The 24,439-nt window shown below is 45.0% G+C and overlaps 1 pseudogene; it reads left to right on the top strand.

Moving 5' to 3' along the window:
• Positions 1 to 7,472: 7,472 nt before the first annotated feature.
• LOC128846054 (paired amphipathic helix protein Sin3a-like) lies at positions 7,473 to 17,103 on the top strand (annotated as a pseudogene).
• The last annotated feature ends 7,336 nt before the right edge of the window (positions 17,104 to 24,439 follow it).

The following is a 24,439-nucleotide window of genomic DNA, read 5'->3' as shown; positions in this document are numbered from 1 at the left end:
GCTACTGGAAAAGTCTGTTAACGTGTCTGGGGATGGAGTGGAAATCCTCCAGGGACATCTCCATGAAGCTGTCCTGGAGATACTCCAAAAGCCTTGCCACAAGGTTTCTGGGCAATGCAGCCTTATTCCGTCCTCCATGGTAGGACACTTGACCGCGCCATGCTTGCAGCCAGTAATCTGGTATCAATGCATGACAAAGCCTGGCAGCGTATGATTCCGGTGTTTGCTGTCATTCAAGCAACATCCGTTCTTTATCTTACTGTGTAATCCTCAGGAGAGTGATATCGCTCATGGTAACCTGGTTGAAATACAGGAATTTAATTAAGGGGACAGAGGTGGCAGTTCCTACTGGGCTGTTTGCCTGTGGCTGAAAAGAAATCTTTCCCTGCAGTTAGCCAAGTGCAGGGGGGGGAGGGCGGGGGAAATTGGCCCAGAGCTTTTCGTGTTTGGCTAGCAGGGATCTTCCCTGATACCAGCCATGTGGTGGGGGGAGGGATAAAGCGATCATCCAGAGAATTGGATGGGGGCGGGGGGTTAGTTTGTTTTCTGCTGCTGAATGTTAACAGGAAAACTGCAGCACTCAACGGGCTTTGCTTGGTATGTGGGAAAGGAGGGCACAGAAGCCGAAAGACAATGGCTTACCATGGCCGCATTGACCTGCGTCTGTGATCTCTAGCAGCAAAGCCACAGGCACTCAATATTAAGAGGCAAAATGCGACCTTGTACAGAAATCACATGTGCTATGTAATGTGAATAGTGTTGGTCACCGTGAAAGAGTATAAGCACTGATCTGCACAATGTATCTTTTAAAAAAATTCTCTCCTTTTCTCCCTCCCTCCAGCAGCTGCAAATTCTTCAAGCCTCCCTCCTCCGTCCTGAAGGCTATCACAGATAAGGCATCGGAAAAAGAAGACGCGAGACGAGATGTTCGCAGAAATCATGGATTCCACCTGCAGTGACAGAGTTCATCTGAATGAGTGGAAGGACACCGTTTCAAAGTATAGGAAAGAAGACAGTGAACATGAGGAGGGACCAACGTGAGGCGAGGAGAGACGCTCGAGATGAGAGGTGGTGGCAGGAAGATCAGAGGAGGCAGGATGCAACACTGGGGCTGCTGCGTGAGCAAACAGACATGCTCCGGCATCTGGTGGAGCTTCAGGAACGGCAGCAGGATAACAGAGTGCCCTGTATAACCCCCCTCCCCCTCACTATGTTCCATAGCCTCCTCACCCAGAGGTGTAAGAACGCGGGGGTGGGAGGCTCCGTACACCTTCCCATTCCACCCCAGTGGACAGCCCAAGGAAAAGGCTGTCATTTTTTTAACCTTTTTTTAGTAACCTTTTCCTTCCCGCCGATCCTCCTCCCAAACCCCACCCAGGTTCCCTCTCTCTTTTTATAATGTATTAATAAAGAATAAATGATTTTTAAACAATAGTGACTTTATTTGGTTTTAAAGCAAGCTGGGGGAAGGGGGAGGGTGGGTTCCTTACAGAGAATGAGTCAATAAAGGGGGCGGGTTTTCATGATGGAGAATCAAACAGATATTTCACACTGTAGCCTGGCCAGTCATGAAACTGGTTTTCAAAGCTTCTCTGATGCACAGAGGTTCCTGGTGTGCTCTTCTAATCGCCCTGGTGTCTGGCTGCACGTAATCAGCAGCCAGGCGATTTGCCTCAGCCTCCCACCCCTCCATAAAGGTCTCGCCCTTACTTTCACAGAGACTGTGGAGCACACAGCAAGCAGAAATAACAATGGGGAGATTGGTTCGGCTGAGGTCTGAGCGAGTCAGTAACGATGGCCAGCGACCTTTTAAACGGCCAAATGCACATTCTACCACCATTCTGCACTTGCTCAGCCTGTAGTTGAACAGCTCCTGACTCCTGTCCAGGCTGCCTGTTTATGGCTTCATGAGCCATGGCATTAAGGGGTAGGCTGGGTCCCCAAGAATAACTATTGGCATTTCAACATCCCCAACGGTTATTTTCTGGTCCGGAAAGTAAGTCCCTTGCTGCAGCCCTTTAAACAGAGTAGTGTTCCTGAAGACGCGAGCGTCATGAACCCTTCCCGGCCAGCCCACATTGATGTTGGTGAAATGTCTCTTGTGATCCACAAGTGCTTGCAGCACCATTGAAAAGTACCCCTTGCGGTTTATGTACTGGGTACCCTAGTGGTACCCTAGTGCTCCGGTGAGAAGATAGGGATATGGGTTCCATCTATTGCCCCACCACAGTTAGGGAATCCCATTGCAGCAAAGCCATGCACTATGGCCTGCACATTTCCCAGAGTCACTACTTTTCGTAGCAGCACCTGAGTGATTGCTTTGGCTACTTGCATCACAGCAGCCCCCACAGTAGATTTGCCCACTCCAAATTGATTCCCGAGTGACCGGTAGCTGTCTGGCGTTGCAAGCTTCCACAGGGCTATCGCCACTCGCTTCTCAACTGTGAGGGCTGCTCTCATCTTGGTATTCTGGCGCTTCAGGGCAGGGGACAGCAAGTCACAAAGTTCCATGACAGTGCCCTTACGCATGCGAATGTTCCGCAGCCACTGGGAATCATCCCACACCTGAAACACTATGCGGTCCCACCAGTCTGTGCTTGTTTCCCTTGCCCAGAATTGGCGTTCCATGGATAGAACGTGCCCCATTAACAACTTGATCTCCAAAGCACCAGGGCCCGCGGTTTGAAGAATTCTGTGTCCGTGTCCATGTCCATGTTCTCATCACGCTTGTCGCTGCGCTGCCGCCGCTGCTGCCTCCTCGCCTCGTTTTTCTGGTCCTGGCTCAGCATACACTCCACAAGAACGCGTGAGGTGTTTACAATGTTCATGACTGCTGTCTTGAGCTGAGCGGGTTCCATGCTTGCCGTGGTATGGAGTCTGCAGTGTTCACCCAGGAAAAAGGCACGAAATGGTTGTCTGCCATCCGTTGCTTTCATGCAGGGAGGGAGGGAGGGGTGAGGCTGTACCCAGAACCACCTGCGACAATGTTTTTTGTCCCATCAGGCACTGGGATCTCAACCCAGAATTCCAATGGGCGGGGGAGACTGCGGGAACTATGGGATAGCTATGGGATAGCTACCCACCGTGCAACGCTCCAGAAATCGACGCTAGCCCCGGAACATGGACGCACACCGCTGAATTAATGTGCTTAGTGTGGCCGCATACATTCGACTTTATACAATCTGTTTCCCAAATTCGAATTATATAAATTCGGATTAATCCCGTAGTGTAGACATACCCTTATAGTTAGAAAGCTTTCCTAATATCTAATCTAAATCTCCCTTGCTGCAGATTTAGCCCATTACTACTTGTCCTGCCTTTGGTGGACATGGTTATGCTTCTACCTAAGGACTGTTCAACCTCTGTGAATACAAGAATCAAAATCCAAGTAACTGCTTCTGATCACCAACTCCTTCCCCTCCAACCCATTGACTTTATTGTGGTCGGTAGCTTTGGCACAGCTTTCTTTCTCTTCTCTTTAGGTCATTCCAAATGAAACTGTTCAGTGGCAGGTGCATAATTGATGCTTCCTTTTATTAGTACATAGAGGCTGAAATATATTTCTGTTAAAAATCTGAAGAATGACATTCACAGAGTGTTAAATGATTGACACTCCAAATGGAACTCAGCACAGCAATTATTTGCCTATGCTAAGATTTATCGCTTTCTTTTGTAGTAATGCTGTCAATTGTGTACCTCCCACCCATGGAAAATCTTACTTCCTGAAGGAAGCATTTTAGTAGCCTGTAACTTCTTGTGAAAAGATGCAATACTGTATAGGAAGCAGATGAAATATAGGTAGATTAGAATAACCAGATGTGGAAATATTAAACCATTTCTCAAGTGCCTCCTGTTTTACGTGCACAGCGTTACAGAAGTATTAAGTTCTTGTTTTGGTTCACTTAAATGTTAGGTTAAGTGGACACTTAAAACACTGCAGCTGTGCTGATGCAGTGCTTAAGTGAAGAAACTCCTATGCCAACGGGAGAGCTTCTCCCATCAGCTTAGTTAATCCACCTCCCCAAGACGTGATAGCTGTGTCGATGGGAGAAGCTCTCCTCTCCCGTTGACATGACGCTGTCTACACAGGGGATTAGGTCGATGTAACTGCATTGCTCAGTGTGGATTTTTCACACCCCTGAGCAACATAGTTACACCAATATAGGTCTGTAGTGTAGACCCGACCTATATTTCCAGAAAGTAATATTGTACTATGGCTAACACATCTTCCCTTTCATCTGGATGTTGTCTTGGAGACCACCCTGGCAACAATCAGAGTCTTAGAGGCAATCCAAAGAAACTCCCCACTTGTCTGCCGAGGAGCAAGCCAAATTCCAGCTGGACAACACTCTGGGTGGCACGTCGGAGGTGATCCACCGCAAGGCGCTGCAGAGGATATATGCTGACAAAGCGGCCGACATCATAGACGGGCTGAGGAAAAATTCATTTGTTGCCGTTCCTATTGTGCTGAAATGGTACTTCCCAGGTTTCGGCATTATTACTTGTGTTTGAGTAAAACTCATCATATGCTAGGCACTATCCAAACGTATAATACACACAGAGGCTCCAGTTGAGGAAAGCATACAGTCTGAGAAATGCAGATGCTTTTTATGTTCTAATAAGTGGTTGCGTTTCATAGTACCCAGCTACTATTGTGTCTAGTAAAGCCAAAACATCACTGGCCCTGCTGGCAGGATAAGGATTTTTTATTTTTCCTACCCAAGATAGGGCAGTCTTGAGTTCAAAAATCAAGCTGGGGTGGGGTTCTGTATTGTCAGTTTTGGACACAACTGAGTTTGATCCCATTATAAATCCCATCTGTGAAAGTGAAAAAGACTTTGAAGTGTAAAGTCTGTATTGGATTCAGGTTCCAACTCAAAAATTACTGTGTTCTACTGCCAGCCTCCTGATCAGAAAAAGGAAGTGAGTGCACAATATTGAGGGGGGGCCAGAGATCACTCTCTTGAATAATAGTTATAACGGGCAATTTCAACTCCCCACATATAAAATGTCAACCTCTGGAGAAGGTGAGGAGAAGGAGTTTTTCAATATTTTAAATGATTGCTTCTTGTAATAGCTAGTCTGTAGCTACACAAGAGGAGAGTTTATTGATTTAGCCCTGAATAACACTTAGATTCTGAATCAAGAAATAACTATGGTCAAACCATTGAGTGGTAGCGATCACAATATATAACAGTCCAGTATCCTTGGTGGAAGGGATCATACCAAAAATTAGTACTGTGATATGAGACATAGGAAAGTGGAAGCTAAGTCAAAAGTTTGACACTTTTACAATCTTTAAAGCATAGGTTCCTGATCTATAGACTACAGGTCGTCAATGGGGTCTGGAATAGAAAGAGAGGTGGTTGACAGAATCTTCTTATACAGCCTCAATCTCTGCTATGAATTGAAGCAAATATGCCATTACTGTATATTGAAAAACTAACAAATCCCCCACCTAGCTGGAATTCTGTGTTGTGGTCACCCTATCTCAAGAAGGACATCTCAGTAATAAAGGACTCAGAAATGAGCATGGGGGGGAAGATGAGGCATGGGAAGACTGTGAGAAGTGATTGATGGTAATGAGACTGTTTAGGTTTGAGAGATAGTGGTATCAGAGGCGTTTTTACAGAGGTATACAAAATCTGATTGCTGCTGCTATTTACCTTTTCATATACGGACAAGGGGATATGAAAATGTGAAAATGAAAGGCAGGAAATGTAAAATTGATGAAAGGAAGTTCTCTTCTCTAGTACCATCTGTGTAGGACTTTTTCTCTTGTGTCTTAGAACCTTAGCACAAGACTTTCCGCACTTCCTTAGCTCTTCCTTTTTTTACCCTTGAGGGCAGCCATGCTAGAGTGGAGTAAGAGCCAAACGCCTAGTGGTCACCACGTGTCACTCTTGAGTTTAAGTTCTGTCTTCCACCCAGTTCCTTGTTGAGCATGGTCAGTGAGCTGTAAAAAGAAGGTGGAAATTGAACTACAGTATTCAAAGAATGTGCGGAATGTGCCCCTACTAAACCGGCTGAAGGGGATAGTCCATAAATGAATGGAAACTAACCTTTGTGTTCTTTATAGCTTCTCTGTCCTCCTGGCTGGTTCTGGGTTTACACAGCAAGAGGCTACAACAGCATTTTGATAGAACCGTGTCATCATACTTTTCCACTTTCCCGATACATCTCTAACAATGTAGAACAAAGGATAATTAGAAATGAAAGTAATTCCCTTTAGCATTGTAGTTGCAGATTGTCAGATCTTTATTATGGTGGCTCCCTAATGTCCCCGTCAGAATTGGGGCCCCGTTATACAAATGCAGAAAGAGAACTCATGTCCAGAAGGACTTGCTTTTATGTTGCATCACGTTGAGGACGTCTGCAGTCTCTAGCAGGTTCTCTACTGAGGCAGGGCATAATGTGAGAACTAGACGTAAAGAAATGAGAGATGAAAGGAGAGGGGTAAGACTATGAGAAGGTGCTCTTAGACACCAGGGTATGGACACGGTATGAAAACTAGATTAGAGGAGGGATATAGGTTTGCGAAGGGACTGCCAAGTAATAGGTACTTCTGGGATCTGTGTGCTTCTAGACTCCTGGAATGTTCAGCAATTATATCTCTGCAAAGTTCCCATGTCTCATCAAAAGTATCTAGGCTGCCTAGATGTAAATTGTGATTCCTTAATCCTCAGTGGAGAAAGAGCTGTTTTTTCCATTATGTCAAGATGTGAGAGGTCGAGGGTTGTCTGATTCCCAACTTGTGATGTTTTTCCTTTAAACATGATCAAGTTGGTTACAGTACACTCTTTGTGAAGTGACAGAATGGACTTCTTTCTTGTAGGCTAGGTATAATCTGGCTGAGAGGTTCAGAGTTTTGTGTATGCCTGTGTTGCATGGGGTGAAAAGAATATCTAGTTACAGGACCATAACAAGTATCAGAGAAGTTTGAGAGCTCTGAAATGTCTGGCAAGTGGTTAAATCCATGGATTAAATTATGGGATGTTACAGATACCAGGGACTCTTTGGGGCAGCTGGTTACAACAGTTGAGATTTCTGCTTTTGTAACTTCTCACAAAGCAGAATTCTGGGATATTGACAATGAACCCAGACCCAGTCTTGGGACTCTGTAGGAGGTATACGGGGGGAAAAAAAAGTTTGGTTTATGTTCTGTTGAATGCCCTCATCATCACTCTGGTTAGTGGGGTATAGCCATGCATTTGTGGCCTATTTAACCTTCTGTAAAATAACATAGCCACAAAACCAATCTAAAGATTCATGGCCGTTCCTGGAGAATTTTGCTATGCACGTTGTACCACATTTGAAGTCCTTCTGAAACTTTCTGCTGTTTCAGTGGGCAATGGGCACTGAGCAGAAGCCTTACTGCCTCCAGCTTGTCTGGTCTAGGGTTTTATCCTGCACCCATCAATGTGGTATCTTAGCATCTCTTAGCTTCTGTTTTGTTTTTTGTTGCTGCTAAGGTTAAAGATGAAAGAGGAAGAGTGGCGAGAAGCCCAGAGAGGATTCAACAAGGTCTGGAGGGAGCAGAATGAGAAACATTACCTGAAATCCCTGGATCACCAGGGCATCAGCTTCAAACAGAATGACACCAAGGCCCTGTATGCAATATGTGTAGGCCCTTGACACCAGAACTTGGGTTGTTGTGATGGATAATGTGAACTCTGGCTCTTCCCCCATAGGGTTTGGGCTTGTAATGAAAGAGGAAATCCAGTTCACTGGCAGTGCTTTGTACAAGGGTCTTAAAGACGTGGTAAGTTGCATATGTGAGACTCACCTATGCTCTGTGTATTTTGTCTTCCTCCCTCAGAGGCAAGAGCAGGCATCACAAGATAATGCTGGAGTACCCATAGGCCCACACCTGTCACTAGCCTATGAGGACAGGCAAATTCTGGAGGATGCTGCTTCTCTTTATCATCCACCACGTGAAACAGCAGACAGGAATTCAGAAAGAGGACAAGTACAAAATCAAGCAGATCATGTACCACTTCATTCCGGACATGCTGTTTGCTGGGTGGTGCGAGCTCTCAAACGTGGAGGAGGAAATGGATGTGGATGAAGCCACTGGGGCTGCGAAAAAGCACAACGGAGTTGGGGGCAGCCTCCCTAAAGCCAAGCTGCTGTTCAGCAACACAGCAGCCCAGAAGCTACCTGGGGGAGGGGCGGAGGGGGCATGAAGTGTACAACCTCTTCTATGTCAACAACAACTGGTACATCTTCATGCGGCTTCACCAAATCCTATGCTTGCTGCTGCTGAGGATTTGCACCCAGGCTGAGCGGCAAATCGAAGAGGAGAACCGGGAAAGGGAATGGGAGTGGGAAGTGCTAGGCATAAAATGAGACAAGAATGACAGCCCAGTGTGTGGATCTGGTACTTGATCTGTTTCCTGGTGTCTTGAGGAATCTGTGTTCCTCCGTCTCACCTGCCTTTAGGTCTTGTCTCTGTAAAATCCGGTACCTGCATTTTGGTAGTTTCCAAAATGTGAAATATAAGGATGCTGGTGGGCACTGAATGTAGCACAACGTGTTATCAAGGAGGAGATCTCTAGACCTGACCCTGGGGCTTGGAACATCCTACTTCATGGGGCTGTGGGGGAGAGGTGTGGTATTTTGTATTGCTTTAACACTCCTTGCCAGCTGAATTTCTTAATTTTGGGTTGCGCTATTTTTCTACCTCATGAATTTACAAGTTGGATAAAAATCTTCTCTTGCCCCAAGCTTGTTATAAAATATCTCAGAGGAGGAGTCAGCCCCTGGCAATTGACAAAGCAGTCAGTTTTGGCTCTGGTATTAAAAAGTGTGTCTCCTTTTAAACTGGTGTTCAAATGATTTACCGACTAAAGAAAGCAGGGCAGGCCAAACCCAAGTAAGTCCAGGCAGTCCTATGTAGACCAGTAAAGAGCCTCCTTGATCTTCCATTTTCTGTTACAATCTTCGTGTAATCTGAGTGGTCTCAGCAAATATATGTATTTAGAATTCTCCAAGGGCTGGTTTCCTTAGTGGTGATAATGCTACAGTACTAAACTGCCTATGGCTGCCTGTTTCCGGCCAGCTAAAACCAGAGTAAAGTAGCTAATTTGGATTGAAGCAAAGGAGGAAGTGTGGACAGTCTTTGTTGGCCTTGAGGGAGGCAGAGGTGTTTGAACCTAGAACAATTAAAAACAAACAGAAAACACAGAGAACTTTTCAAATTCCCTTTAAATTGGCATTGTTCCTTAACCAGTATTTTTAAAAACTTTATTTTCATCTTCCCTTGATGCCTATACCGCAGTGATGAGTGTTAGTTCAAAACTGGGTGTATCCTGAATGGCTTTTTTCATTTTCCTCCCCTTTTTACTATGTTTCTGCTACAGCCCACAAAACCTTTTAGAAGCGACATTAGCACATTCAGCTTGGAAAGGCGGTAACTGTCTGTGTAGCTTGCTCTGGATAAGGTGCTGGAGAAACAGGAGACCTGGGTTCTAGTTCGAGCTCTGTTACTTAGTTACTCTGTGACCTCAGGCAAGTTGCTTCTCCCCAACCCCCTTGGTCTCTGTTTTACATTCTTCAAGGCGGGGCCTAGTTGGTTGTGTGTCTGAATGGTGGCAAGCACAGAGGGGTCGCAGATATAGTTTGGGACCTCTGGGTGCTAGTGAAATACAAGTTAATAATAATGTGCAATGCGTATATTTCATAAGAGCCTTAGGACATATCTGCGTTCATATCTTTTTGGTGAGGTCTCTGCTTTAATGGTGTGCATAATGTTGTTTTGGTAGCAAGAACCTCTTTAGTTCTGAGAATTTTACTACCTCTGCCCTCCTCCGTGAGGCCTCTGACGGGTTACAGACCTGGCATTAATTTAAAAAGCTCTCATTTAAAGTCTTACAACGTTGTTCCTCATTTTATTGACCATTCTGGTAATTCATCAATTTGTCTGAGACCTTCAACATGTGGCCCTTTTGCTCCCAGAACTCATAGTGGGCCTGTAGGAACTGCCTTTGAGGGGGTGTTACAATGTAGTTCATGTTACACCTTCTCTTCCTCTAGTGGATATTGATGTGGAGGATTACTACCCAGCTTTCAGAGGGGTAGCCGTGTTAGTCTGTATCAGTAAAAACAACAAGGAGTCCTTGTGGCACCTTAGAGACTAACACATTTATTTGGGCATAAGCTTTTGTGGGCTATAACCCACTTCATCAGATGCGTGGAGTGGAAAATACAGTAAGCAGGTATAAACATACAGCACATGAAAAGATGGGAGTTGCCTTACCAAGTGCAGACTGTCCTCCACTATCCAAGAGATGCCTAGTATCAGGTGGGAACACATTTGAAGTGTTCTCTTGCTCTTAGAAAACCTGAAGCATTTGTAAACACAAGGACCAAAACTGTAAGGACTCTTGGAAAAGGTTCTGTATTTCTTTTGAATAACAACTTCCTTCTGGATTTCACACAAGCTGGCTGGCTCTTGAAGCTGGTATATTTGTGGCTTTTAGCTGCTTGTTGTCACTGAACTCTGTAAGCCCAAGTGTCGACTCTCACATGCTGGCTACCTCGATGATCCAATTTCTATGGAGAATTGTTAAGCACAAATTAGAGTATAAAGACAGGGCTAAAAACAAGTTCTTAATTTCAGTTTTGACAGGAAATCGGCAGTCAACCGGCTCTTTATTTAAATTTGGGAATATAATTAATCATTAGAATTTGATTTAATTATTTTTAATTTCCCCTCCAGAAACAACCAACTAATCAACCTTTGGATTTGGTGTAGCGATTCCATGGCAAGAGAACTGCCTAACAAGCCCTTCCCGCGTACCTCGATGGTCTAAATCTCTGCCAGCTGTCAGGCATTTCCTTCATAATGCTCACTTAAAGGTTATTAATCCGTAGTTACTTTGTATGTGTAACTGTACTTTGCCAGCATCATTATTTATTTTAAAGGACACAATGTTTTCCAATGGGTGTAGTAGTAATTCACAGTAGAAGAGGCTACTATGTTCATAACCTAAATAATTGTTTTTTACTTTTAATACTTAGATGGCTAGAATTTTTTTTTTTTCCTGTGGTTTGACCAGACAGAGGTTTGAAGCAGGTATTTTGAAGGGTATGTTCATTTCTAATCTGCATTGATGGACACATTCTTTAGCTGGTTCTGAGACTTGCGTGGTGCATAGTGGAGAAGAACTGGAAATCTGACCAATTCTGCCACAGCGTATATGTATGCAGGGGAGATAAAATAGTTTCTCATCAATTATAGCTTTTGACATAAGTGTTTGCATGCAAACATGTAAGTCTAGAAGTGCAGGCAAATGATGAAGGCTCAGCCTGGCTTGTTTTGATTAATGTCAAACTCTGCTTGTTGCCACATGGAGAAGTTTATTTTGGAGATTTTCTTAGTGTTCTCTTTTGTCTACGGCCTGACTGCAGAAGGCAGGTTGTCCATAGTGCACACTAGTGCAAAGGCCTCTGACTGACTTGGGTTGGGGAATGGGGGCTACTGGAGTATACAGTGCACCAAGTCCAGAGGCATTTAAAACCACTTCACTAACTCCTCTTCTCTGTGTCCTTCCTGCTCCCAGCTTCAGCACACAGTGAGCGATGAGATCTGCATGCAGGTGACAGAGCTTTACCTGTTGGAGAATAGCAACGGAGCTACCGGAGGCCTGCTGTCCTCACAGTCATCTCGGGCCCTGGCGGAGGCCACGTACCAGCACAAAGCCGAGCAGCTCATGTCAGACGAGAACTGTTTCAAGGTAAAAACCATATCTGCCTGCAGTGACGCTTGGAGGAGGACTCCTGGAGGAGCTTGCTGAGAGAGGAGGGGAAGTACGAAGGCTCGCTGAGAAAGGAGAATGGGCTCAGCTTTTCATTTTACGTAACTATCCAAATATCCCAAGGACCTCTGGACACCTGTGTGCTCCGCAGCTGTCATAGAGCTTGAGAGGGTGACCTGATTGTGCATTCTAGCCTGGTGGAGCTGCCGAGTACCTGCTCTGTGACTGTCGGTCTTAATATAGTCCTTGGCGGGGCTTGCATCAATCCAGACAGGAACTGTAGAACGAACAGGAAAAACAGAAGAATATTTCTATAAAGAGTTCCTCGGAAATGGGACATTTGCAAGGAAGATGGAAAAATACGTATCCTGAAGGAAAGCTGGGATTTGTCCCTGTATTTCTCATTGTACCAAAAGCCAGAGTAATACTGTATTGAGTGATTGCTGTCACTAGGCTTTTAATCTCTGTCTCTCCCTCCCTCCTGTGGGGTGGGTCACTGACGCTTTCCACCTTTTTCTCCATCTCATCCATTGTAGACTGTAACGGTCTCTTACTAATATTTGTCACCTCTGCGTTAAATAAACCTGACTCAGTTCAAATCAAATTCATACTTCTCGTCGCTGTGAAATCAGAAGTGGCCGGGCCCATCTTGAACTAGTGAAATTCATTGATAATGGCTTTGATATTTATAGGGCGTCTCTGTGTTCCCGATGAGAGTCTCAAAATAAGCAGGGAAGCAAAGAATTGAAACTGCACAAATTGATCAGAAAACAGCATGCTGCTAAAAGGGGTCCAGCCCCTTCTTTGCCTTTATAAACATCCCAATTTCGAGCAAACTCTGTGGGTAACAGAGAGATTTTTTCTGATCGTTAATAAAATACCAACTGTTCACTGCAGCAATTCATGCTTTTTTCTTCCACCTCTCTTTAAGTATGTCATGGTTCTCTATCCAGGAATTCTCTTCTGCCCATATATGTAGAATAATTTCTTTCTCCTTTTACCCTCTGTTAGATTAGCTCCTTAGTGATCTAGAACTTTCCACTCATTGTCAAAACTCCTTCTGTGTTCAGATTGTGTAACTGGGGCTAGTATCCTACCGTTGTTCCCAACAAAGTGGAAGGCACAGTATTATGCTGGAGAGTTGCATAAAGTTTATTGGATTTCTTTTTCTGAATAATTGGTTACTAAGTCTCCTTCCGCATTCTGCTTTGTAGCTGATGTTCATTCAGAGCAGAGGCCAGGTCCAATTAACCATCGAGCTGCTGGACACCGAAGAGGAGAACTCGGATGACTCCGTAGAGGCAGAGGTAAGAGCCGATTGTCCTTGGAGTTCAGCTGCAGCTATTAAGCATGTAAAGTTTAAATGGGGGTATAACTGGATGAAGATGGCAGAGCTGTCAGTGTTTCAGCTGCTATAGTTTATGACCTGCTTCTAGTCCTACAGGACACATTCATTCTGTGACACAGTGCACTCAGTGAATTGGGTTGAACAAGCCTTGTTGGCATCTCTTATTAAGAATTTCAAAAACCAGACAGTGCAGGTGCATATAGGGGGAGGGATAGCTCAGTGGTTTGAGCATTGGCCTGCTAAACCCAGGGTTGTGAGTTCAATCCTTGAGGGGGCCACTTAAGGATCTGGGGCAACAATCAGTACTTGGTCCTGCTAGTGAAGGCAGGGGGCTGGACTCGATGACCTTTCAGGGTCCCTTCCAGTTCTATGATATAGATATATCCATCCATGGGGGGAGAGTGAGTGGAACCTGTGTGAAATATATGGAGTCTCCAAAGGTTGCTTTTCTTTCATCCACTTCCAACCAAACCCCTTCAGAGTTGGGTTTGAATTGTTTGATTTGGCAGATGTTGGTTAACCCCTTGTGTTCTGTGCCCAATTTCAGCGTTGGTCAGACTACGTAGAGCGGTACGTCAACTCTGATTCTGCCTCTCCCGAACTTCGGGAACACCTAGCCCAGAAGCCGGTTTTCCTGCCAAGGTGAGTGAACAAGCTGTGGCTGGGAAAAGTGACACCCAGACCACAAGTACCCATGTCAGCAGAGGGAGAAAATCTTACTCTGTCACAGTGTTGGCTATTGCAGTCTCTTGTTTGTTTTTAGTACTCTGCCACTTTAGAAGACATTAACCTGGGAGTAGCATATAGAGACACAGTGCTGCTGTTTATTCCAAGAGCCCACCCTGGCCTCCTGCTCTCCAGTGACTGAGAGAGAACATAGTCCACAGGCTGCAGAGAGGTCAGGGTTTGGGGGGTCACCAGCCCCATTTTTTTTTGGCAATCCTGCCTTTGCTTACAATAGCCCTCTAGCTGAGTGCAGAAGGTGCTGAGTCAGTGCTTTTCGCTAGCAGGAAGTTGGTTGCAAAACAGCTTTGAAAGGCCCTCACTCTCTGTAAACAGCTGAGATCAGTGGGTTGGCTTATGGTAGACACATGAGCCTAACCGACTTTAATTTGTGACCATTCCACTCTGAGCAATACTTTGGGTTCTGAAGGGCTGGCCTGGAGCCACCAGATATGCCCAGCCTAGTGGACAGAGGATGAGCACTAATCCCAGCAGGGAGTCTCTGGTTTACAGGAACCTGAGGTGGATCCGTAAGTGTCAGCATGGTCTGGAGCAGCAGGAGAAGGAAGGGAAGGAGGGAAACAGTAAGAAGTCCATGGAGAATGTGGAGAGCTTGGACAAGCTGGAGTGTAAATTCAAACTGAACTCCTATAAGATGGTGCACGTCAGGGGTCGGCAACCTCTGGCACACGGCTCGCCAGGGTAAGCACCCTGGGGCCGGGCCAGTTTGTTTACCTGCTGCGTCGGCAGGTTTGGCTGATGGCGGCTCCCGCTGGCCGCGGTTCGCCGCTCCAGGCCAATGGGGGCAGCGGGAAGCCGCGGCCAGCACATACCTTGGCCCGTGCCACTTCCCACAGCCCCCATTGGCCTGGGACGGCGAACCACGGCCAGTGGGAGCCGCAATCGGCCGAACCTGCCGACGCAGCAGGTAAACAAACTGGCCCGGCCGCCAGGGTGCTTACCCTGGCGAGCCGCGTGCCAGAGATTGCCGACCCCTGGTGTACATGATCAAATCGGAGGATTACATGTACAGGAGGACTGCTCTGCTGCGTGCTCAGCAGGTAGGAGTTGAGTGAAAGGAATGGGACGAGCAGCTGGTGTTTCCCTGAACCTCTTGCTCCCAAAGGGCATCTGGGGAGAGTCAGATAAAGTGTCCGGGGTGGGGGGGAGGGGTTGTTCTCCTGTAACATTTAGTAGTCTTCATATTGCTTTGAGGACTGGACACGACATAGTTTAGTCCACTGGACGCTGTAAACTTCCTCTGAATGTTCCTGAGATGTAACCCTTCCTTTCCTCCCCCTCCATTTCCCAAACTCTCCTGTTAGAGTAGACAGCTCTTAGCATCCTTTTACTCGTAGGTTTCTTGCCTAGGGGCACCTCCCATTGGTTGCTAATCCCCCTTGTTAGGGTGGGCCTAAAAAAGGGGATAGCAAAGAACTGAAATGCTGAAAAACTGACCATGTTCTGACATAGCCCTCCAAGCTCATCTCATCAAGGAGCTGTGCCTCGACCCTGCAGTCACTGAGAATGGGAGTCTAGGGTTGCTCCAGGGCAGCGGAGCACTGCAAACGAATAGACCAGCTGCTTGAACGTGCTGGGTGTGGGATTAGGATAGCCGCAGTGATGTCATAATTACAGAAAGGTCCAAGGTGGATAAAAATTGGAAGACTTTTTTAAAAATTAAATAAAATTCCTTTTTAAAATTTTGTGTTACTTATAAGTTTTTCTTTTTTAAAAATGAGCCAGTTTAAAATGAAATCAGAATTTAATACAAAATATGTTGAGGCCTAAACTTAGAAGATTATAATAAGAGAAATAAATATGCTGAATCCATGACCCTCTCTTAAAAAACAAAAAACAAAACCACCATTTTCTAACATACTAAAAGTGTTTGGTTAATAAGAATCTGAAAATATAGTTATGGTGTACACTTCTAGGTAGCAAACAGATGTACCAAATCTACTGTAAAGTGTCTATTTAGTTGTAAGTCAAGGGGTTTTAATGGGTATATCAACTAATGAGTGCATCTTTCTTTAGAAAACAGCTGAAATACAAATGCTGATTTAAATCAGTCCACCCTGGAAATGTCACAATGCATATTTTCCCAGGACTCAGAAGTTCAGGTTCTAACAGAATAGCACAGCTATGGGAATATGTGTAGTAATTACTGGGACTGACTACTGTAATTAAGTCAGTGTTAAACTTAACTAACTCTTACTCATAACTCAGATTCCTTTTTGGTTTGAAATTTCTTAGGCTCTGTTTCGGTCCAAAAATAACTTTATTTTAGTGGGGGTGCCGTGTGCATGCGCGCATGTGCTGTGAGAGGTTGGGAACAAATATATCCGTCTCAGCACTCCCCTCTTCTATTCCAGCTGGAATTCTTGCACGCACGTGAGACTGTTTCCGTATTGTTTTGTATAAACCCCTGCATTGAAGGCTGAACACAGTCTTGCATCACCTGACACTGCCATTAATCAGGGAAAAGATATGAGAAGCTTAGCATTATTGCAGCGTTAGGGTTCTAATCAAGCAGTCAAGTCAGGAACTTCTGGAAATTACTTCTGTTGGGTGTTTAATTCTGCTCTGGTGCACATGTATGTTTTGTGTGTCCCTGTTTTGATTATTAGCAGAGTGTTGAATCCATTTCATACAATATACAGGATATACACTGTGGCAGAGTTAACATTCTGGTTCAGAGTTCAACAAACCTTTGATGATTTTTGACTTTGATGACTTCTGAGCACTTGATTTCACAGACTTAATTTTCATTAACACGAGGCTTTTGGGGATTTCCAGTTGGGAATAAGGATGGCTGTGCCTGCTTGTTCATACACTGCCTCCAATTTACTGATGCTTTCCCTTGATCAGTCGGCAAGGGTCAGTGTTTGTATTCCCAGTTCCCCAGCAGTGCTAAACATCTCAAATCTGTTGGCCTAGGGAAGTGGATTTGTTTTCGCTTTTTAAGTGTTTCGTGATCTTTTGTCTCTCCCGTTTCTGTAGTCCCATGTTCGTGACCTTTTGTCTCTCCCGTTTCTGTAGTCCCATGAAAGAGTGAGCAAGCGGCTGCACCAGCGATTCCAAGCCTGGGTGGACAAATGGACCAAGGAGCATGTGACCCGTGAAATGGCAGCTGAGACAAACAAGTGGCTAATGGGAGAAGGGTTGGAGGGTTTGGTGCCCTGTACCACTACCTGTGATACAGAGACCCTGCACTTTGTGAGCATTAACAAGTACCGTGTCAAATACGGCACAATATTCAAGACACCATAAAGTCCCTGAGTGAGGGAAGATCATGTGGTGTGTGTATGTGTGTGCGTATCCAGGAAACGAGGAAGATGCCTTTCTCCCCTCACTGTGTATCTCCGTAACATGGCCAGTTGACTAGTGCACAGCTGGTACATCCTGTCACCAGCGGGATTCGGTTTAGGAAAACGGATCTCTACAACCCTAAGCTGGAACTCTTGCCAACAGGCCTCTGACTTCAGCGTGCACTGTGGAGGGAAGGATCCTTTTCAGAACTGAGTGATCCTAGAGAAATGCAGCTAGCTCATATGCACCAGCACTTCTGAGACTAACTCCTCAATGGCCTGAACTTCAAGGGAAGAGAACTGGATGTTGCATACATCCTGACCGGAGTGGTGCATTTAAAGTTATATGCTCAGATATGTCGTGAAACCAGAGGTGCCTATCACAACTGGATTCTCAGCAGAAACAACACAATTTTAACATGTTCCCCTTCCTTTTTTGTAAATAAATGTACATCTTATCAATTTTTTCCTTTTTTTATTAAAGGAAATATGCTTGATGTGCTAGTATAACTGTACCAGCTTCTTGTGTACCATAGTACCAGGTGGCTTGAGAGTTAGTACCAACAAACAGACCTATGGAGACATTTATTACACTTTTTACCAAAGGGAGTTATCGTTGTAGTGCTTTTGTGTGGAAATTGTTCTCTCCTTTCTTTTGTAAATAAAAATACATCTTGGTTCTTATTGAGGAAGACACTCGCTCACCCACGGCCCTGTTCCTGTTCTGAAAGGCACCATGCAGTTTGCAGTGCGGAGAGGGGACATTTGACCATTTTATTGTTGGCTTCATAATCTGAAGTGTTGCTGAGCTACCAACTGGGGTTGATTGTGCTTATGTATTTTCCCTCTCAGTATTGGAGAAAACATCCTAAGTACCAAACCAGTATTTCATTAGAGCTGCTTTGTGTCTATGTCTGTGTGTGTGTGTGTGTGTGAGAGAGAGAACGGCAAGGCGGGTAGGCAGTGTGATGCATTTCACTAGTGAAATCCACAAATGGGATATATATATTTTAAGCATAGAAGTTTAGTGCTGGCAGATATTTAAGCACTGGAAGATTTTGGTTTTCAGACAAGTTGGCATGGACTTCGTAAGCCACGACAGACCCAACTGCACTGTCTCTCCTCAAAGGAGGCATCCTTTCCTTGCACAAAACAATGCTGTCAGTTGTGCCCGAACAGCTTCCGTGTCCCAGCTGGAGAGCTGTGAATGCAGCTTTGCTGTTTTTCAAAGTCCACTTCTGAAATCTGTCCCAGGGATTTCAAGACAGCTGGTTGTCCCCTCAGAACTGAGTTCTCTTCCCTTCCCCGGCAGAGAGATGGAGAAATTGGGGAGAGAGGGTCGGGGGAAGGCAATGGCTCCAGCCTTTGTGCAGCTGGGAGAGCAGAGTGGTGAAAATGCATGGCCTATAAGGGTCACTAGTCATTGGCAGCCAATGTACAGAGAGTAATTCCAGCCATTGTGATGAATGGGAGCCTCCTATGGAAAGAGGAAAAGAGAGTAAAGAGCCCACGGGGGAGTTTTCAGAGTTTGCCAGCAATAAGTTACCTGTCCCGTTTCTCCTCCTTTTGCTGTGTTCAGACAGGAAGGGGGTTTTATTGTGTCCTCTTCCATTTCAAAGGTTTTACACACGCTCCCCTGTGCCTCACCCCACCCTCAGGTGTTTCTTTTTAATATATGTTAAAGCTGATCTGGAAGTGGAAGTCAGGATGATTTAGACTTTACCAGCTTGGAAGTAACAGCTGCTGCTGCTTTGTGGGTGTTTTGTCCAAGAGTCTGTGCCTGCATGTTATTTGAGCGGAATGGCATTAACATGACAGGATTCGTGCTGTTCAAGGTACCCAGGAAAAAAACCCAATAAAACACAAGGCGATCTCCTCCTGCAGCAGGGTTTTCACCTACAGGTTGTGGAAGCAGAGAAAGAACTGACAGAAAGGAACTGCAATGCATGACAGCTCGTTAGCAAGAGTCAGGCTAACTGTAACCCTAATAACGCGAGATTTGTAGAAGCGAGGATTGTGTGAGGCGGGTGGGAAGGAACTGTGTGTGAAGTCGTTGTGACCTTGTATAGATAAGGTATAGAAAATATTGTATGTTGGCTAGAGTCAAAACAAGTGAGGAAATAAGATATCAAGATGGCCTATGTATAAAAAAAATGCAGCTGTCCCTCATTAGTTCTGTAATGAAAGGTATAAATTCTTGCTGTAATTAGTTACCTGAGAGAGACCTGCTTAGCTCTCTCCCTCTGCACAATTGTGAGAGTTAATAAAGCATCTGACTTGCTGTACCTAAACAAAAGAATGAGAACTCTGTTTTTCTCCGACAAGCTTTCATCCCTCCCGATGTCTGACTTCTGAGCTCCATGCTCTGATCCCAGCCTGTACAGTAGCAAGATTTCTTTTTACTTTAAATTGCTTTTTGTATTCTGTAATGTGATCCTTGGCCACCTATCCATGTGATGATTTCTATACAAATGTAAACTTGACTGTAGTGCAGTATTTCCATTAAAATATCAGGGCTAATCATTGTGTACAGATTTTTCTTCCTTCTTGATCATACACAATGAGATTTTGACACACACTCTCCTGAGGAAAAGGAGGAAGATGCATCTGATGGAATCACTCCTTTAATGAAAACAGAAGTAGAGGTGGTGGGAGAAGATAGTAGTAGACCTGAAAGTTTGATCTCTGTTTAGGACCCTCACAAATGACCAATGTTTGACTTACCCTAGCAGATAAATGTAAGGGTATTGCCTCTGGATTCCAGATACTAATTTGTAAGCAATTCCCAGTTCCTGTTCAGAGGTTATAAACTCTTTTTATTTTGTAGCAGTTGCAACATTCTGTGGTGGTCGAGAGCTAATAATTAGCCACCTCTTCCACTGGAGTTGGGAGGTTGCCTCCGTCCCCCCCAAATCCCTTGAGTCATTCTGGGAAATGCGGTAATACAATTTACCAGCCAGTGGAAATGTCAAAAAAAAAAAAATCTATCCCTCCGTCTTGTTAGCAGCAGGGCTGTTAAATAACAAATCAATCCTTTTTGGTTCCTTAACAAATTAACAGTTCTCTTTAGCCTGATTCTTTTTTGATTTAGAGCTGTCTTCAGCACTCCCTTTGCCTACATCCAGTGCTTGGAGATTGAGGTCTATCACAAACACAGTCGTGGTGTTTAGGGCCACTAAACTCCCAGCCCCCTTGACGTGAACGTTGCATTTTTTTAGCCTAAATGGTAACATTGCACTTTATATGGCTCAGTATTTTGTGGAAGAGTTTAATGGTTTTTCCTCCCTGCTTTCTGTCTCTTCCCGTTGGGTGAGGAAGCCCCATGAGGTAATTGTGTTGTATAAATACACAGGTAGAACTACCAGAAAAGCACAACCAGCTGTCATTGGGTATCCAAAGCCATAAGCTAAGGAGCACTGAATACAGACTGTAAGTCTATTAATAACGAATCGGGGGACCCGAGAGATGCAAATAGTGGCAATGTCTGAAGGTGCTCTAAGTTACTGGATAGCCTGTCTGGTTTTCAACAGTGCTTTGAGCCTCCCTTTGAAGTCACCCCTTTTGCACTCTGAATTTAGGGATGCCAACTAGCAAGGGTCATAGAGCACAATGATCCCTTCTGGCCTTAGAAGCTTGTCTGACTGCCTGTATAACCCAGAACTTCCCCCAAAACATTCCTTTGGAACTGCAGCTTAAAAAAAAAAAATCCCCAAAAGATGCGTGTGGAAGTGCAGCCCACTGCCCCACATGCATGTCTGTCAAGCTGGGCCGTTGGAGTACTGTCAAGGGAGCCAGAAGATCTGGTGAGTGCTGTCTTGACTCAGTGACGCTGCCAAGCGTGTTTGTGTGGCCAGACCAGGAGCACTGCAGTGTGTGCAGCTTCCTTCGCCAGCAGTTGGTGACAGGTCAGCAAAGGTTTGTGACTTCAGGGTAGCCATTCTGTGTCTCCAGGCAGTTTCTTGCTTGTCTCTGTTCGGGCTGCCACATCTTACTGAAGGCTGAAAATCTGAGGAAGCATTTGCTTCTCTGGTGCTTAAAGCTGCAGCGCTGTCAAAACTTCTAAATAATCTGTTGTTCCTTCCCCTCCCAGGCAAACCCAGATTTCTGTATCTAGGTCAAGCAAAAGAGCTGCTGGTAATCCACCGTGTTTGCCTTTGCACTCTGGGATGTCCCTGGCATGCTGGATTAGTGACATGGTACTTGAGGCAATGAATCCTGGCATTGTCTGCTAATCAGAGGAGTTTCACCATAGGGTGATTTAAAACTTCTCACTCTCAGCTTCCAGGAATTTGACCTTTCGGCCCGTAAGCAGTCCTGTCTTTGACACACATGGAGACTTTTCCCAGTTGGGTGGTAGAGAATCTGTTGGAAGTACATGTTCCCAAGGCAGTTGTAGCACCTCTCTCCTAAGCTGTTTTCTGGAAGGTGTCCCAAATGAAACCTAGTCTCTTTGGATTCCCCTAGGAAGTGGCTGTGTAGTAGAAGCAGTCTATTGGTCTTCCAGGAGCATGTTTATACAACATCACCTCCATGACTGCAACCCCACCCTCGTATCTTCACATCCAACCAGCAGAACTTGCATGGAGGAGGGAGTTGGCTTTGTATTGTCCAAGCATTATTAAAAGTCTGCCTTGTGTGCATTTACCCTATTTTGGACCCGGATGGTGCAGATACTGTATTCTCATTCTAGATCAGTGGTTCCCAAACTTTAACAACCTGTGAACCTGTCAAGGCTCCTTCCCCACTCTGATCTTTAGGGTACAGATGTGGGGGTCTGCATGAAAACTTCTAAGCTTAACTACCAGCTTAGATCTGGTCCCCTGCCACCACTCCCAATGGGCTAACTCCCTTCCCTGGGTAGCCTTGAGCGACTCTTCCACCAACTCCCTGGTGAACATAGATCCAACCCCTTGGATCTTAAAACAAGGAGAAATTAACGCCCCCCCCCCCTTTCTCCCGCCAACTCCTGGTGGATCCAGATCCAATCCCCTTGGATCTAAAAACAAGGAAAAATCAATCAGGTTATTAAAAAAGGCTTTTAATTAAAGAAAAAGGTCTAAATCATCTCTGTAAACTCAGGATGGAAAATAACTTTACAGGGTAATCAAACTTAAAGAGCCCAGAGGAACCCCCTCTAGCTTTAGGTTCAAAGTTACAGCAAACAGAGGTAAACACCTTAGCAAAAGGTACATTTACTAGTTGGGAAAACAAAGATAAAACTAACACGCCTTGCCTGGCTGTACTTACAAGTTTGAAATATGAGAGACTTGTTCAGAAAGATTTGGAGAGCATAGATTGATGTCTGGTCCCTCTTAGTCCCAAGAGCGAACTCCCCCCAAAAACAAAGAGCACAAACAAAAGCCTTTCCCCCACCAAGATTTGAAAGTATCTTGTCCCCTTATTGATCCTTTGGGTCAGGTGTCAACCAGGTTACCTGAGCTTCTTAACCCTTTACAGGTAAAAGGATTTTGGAGTCTCTGGCCAGGAGGGATTTTATATTTTGTACACAGGAGGGCTGTTACCCTTCCCTTTATAGTTATGACAAAACCCCTTTCACTAAAATGTCAAGTCTCGTGAACCCCTTCCTCAAAATAAATATTTCCAGGGAGTTTCTCCTTTACCTGAGTATAAATTATAAAAACAGTAATCTGGGAAATATAAAATTTGTTTTGATGACAAGCTTATTACACACTTTATTATTAATTATTATTTATCATTACAGTATTTTATTACATTATGAAAACGGCAACACTCTTCCAAGATCTTACTTTCGAAGCTTGTATCACTTTGAATAAGTCTGTTATAAGACAAGGCTCCTATGTTTCATGCTGTTTCACACCTGATACTCCTTGATGAAGGTATTTAAGAAGTCAACTTAGAGTTTCTTCTACACAAGCATTCAGGTCTTGAGCAGTCCAGACAAACAACGCACGTTACAACAAAGCTTAAACTTGTTCTTCCTAATCATTTTAAAAACAATATTAGCTGCCTATTTAATTTTAAAAACAGGAAAAAATATCCACCTCCCTTTGCATTTTCTAAAAGGAGTTTTGAAGTTTAAATCTCAGTGTGATAGAGATGCTTGCTTTGATCTGCTTCGCTCTTGGACGTCCAGGGGCTCCAGGCTGCTGGCCCCATGCTGCCCTGGGTCCCTAGGGACAGCTCTGTCCGCCATTAGGGAATTTGTTCCCCGCGGACAACCTGTAACATTTCGCGAACCCCAGTTTGGGAACCACTGTACTAGATTAATTCACCAACACTGCTGCTGTACGTCTGATGTGCAGCGTGTAGTCTGCTGAAGAGCAGATTCAATACGAGCTGTGGCTTCACTCTTCTCTTCCCTGAGCTCTCCTACTGAGAGGTGAACAAGAGAAGTTTGTTCTTGCTTTGAGTCCAATAGCTTGGTGCATTGTTCAAGGATCTCCTATATAAAGATGCTACTTATCATCTGTCTACATCTTTATAAGGCCCCCATCAGTGCAGTATTTGAGTGCCTGTTTCCGCCCAAGTTGCATAACTTCTCTGCCTGTTTACACAACAAGGACATCTATCACTGTCTTTAATGTTGAGAAAGTAAGAGTTTGATTTCAGGTTTTGGATGAGGACAAAATGGAGCCTTGATTACATGTCTGCTCGTGGAGGTGAGGCTGAACATGATGATGATGTTTTTTGGATTTGCAGCGTTCGCCTCTGCAGCAGGTTGCCCAGCTCTACTGTCCAAGAGAGGAAGCTCATCCTGGGCTCATGTAATTTTGATCCCGCCCCCTCTTGATAGGGCTGCCTGCCAGAGGTGAATTCTCACTGAGCGATACCCTCCGGGCAGCCTGCATGTAGCTCAGAGGTTCTGGGGAAGATTTGTTGAGGGGCCAGAGAAGGCCAAGCCTGACTGCTGCTGCTTGGCAGGCCACTAGCCTTTTCTCCTGAGCCTTGGTTCCCGGAGGGTATACGTGGCAGCCCTCTGTGCCCTTGGCCACTAATCTCTTGTTTTTCTGTTAGGCTCCATCCAGAGATAACGGATTGCAGAGGGCAAACTCGAGAGGTTCCGGACTCCTGGGACCTGAATCTTAATGTTTCTCCACCATAGGCAGGTCGGGGAAATACCCTTGTCTCCCGGGTTCCCTATTTAGTTCCCTAATAAGTCACTGGTGATCAGTGTGTGAACCTAATAGCCCAATTCAAGAGCTGGAGCTTCCATCCTCTTCCCCTCAGTGGAGGAGGAGAAGATGGAAAAGTCCTAGACATACAAAAAGGGCGCCCTAGAGGTGAGTGAGTCTGATCACCCGTTCATTCTGTATGGT

Source organism: Malaclemys terrapin, chromosome 12 (assembly GCF_027887155.1).
Source record: "Malaclemys terrapin pileata isolate rMalTer1 chromosome 12, rMalTer1.hap1, whole genome shotgun sequence".
Classification (NCBI taxonomy): domain Eukaryota; kingdom Metazoa; phylum Chordata; order Testudines; family Emydidae; genus Malaclemys; species Malaclemys terrapin.
Note: the sequence above shows the minus strand (reverse complement) of the source record. Positions and strands in the feature narration are given on the sequence as shown.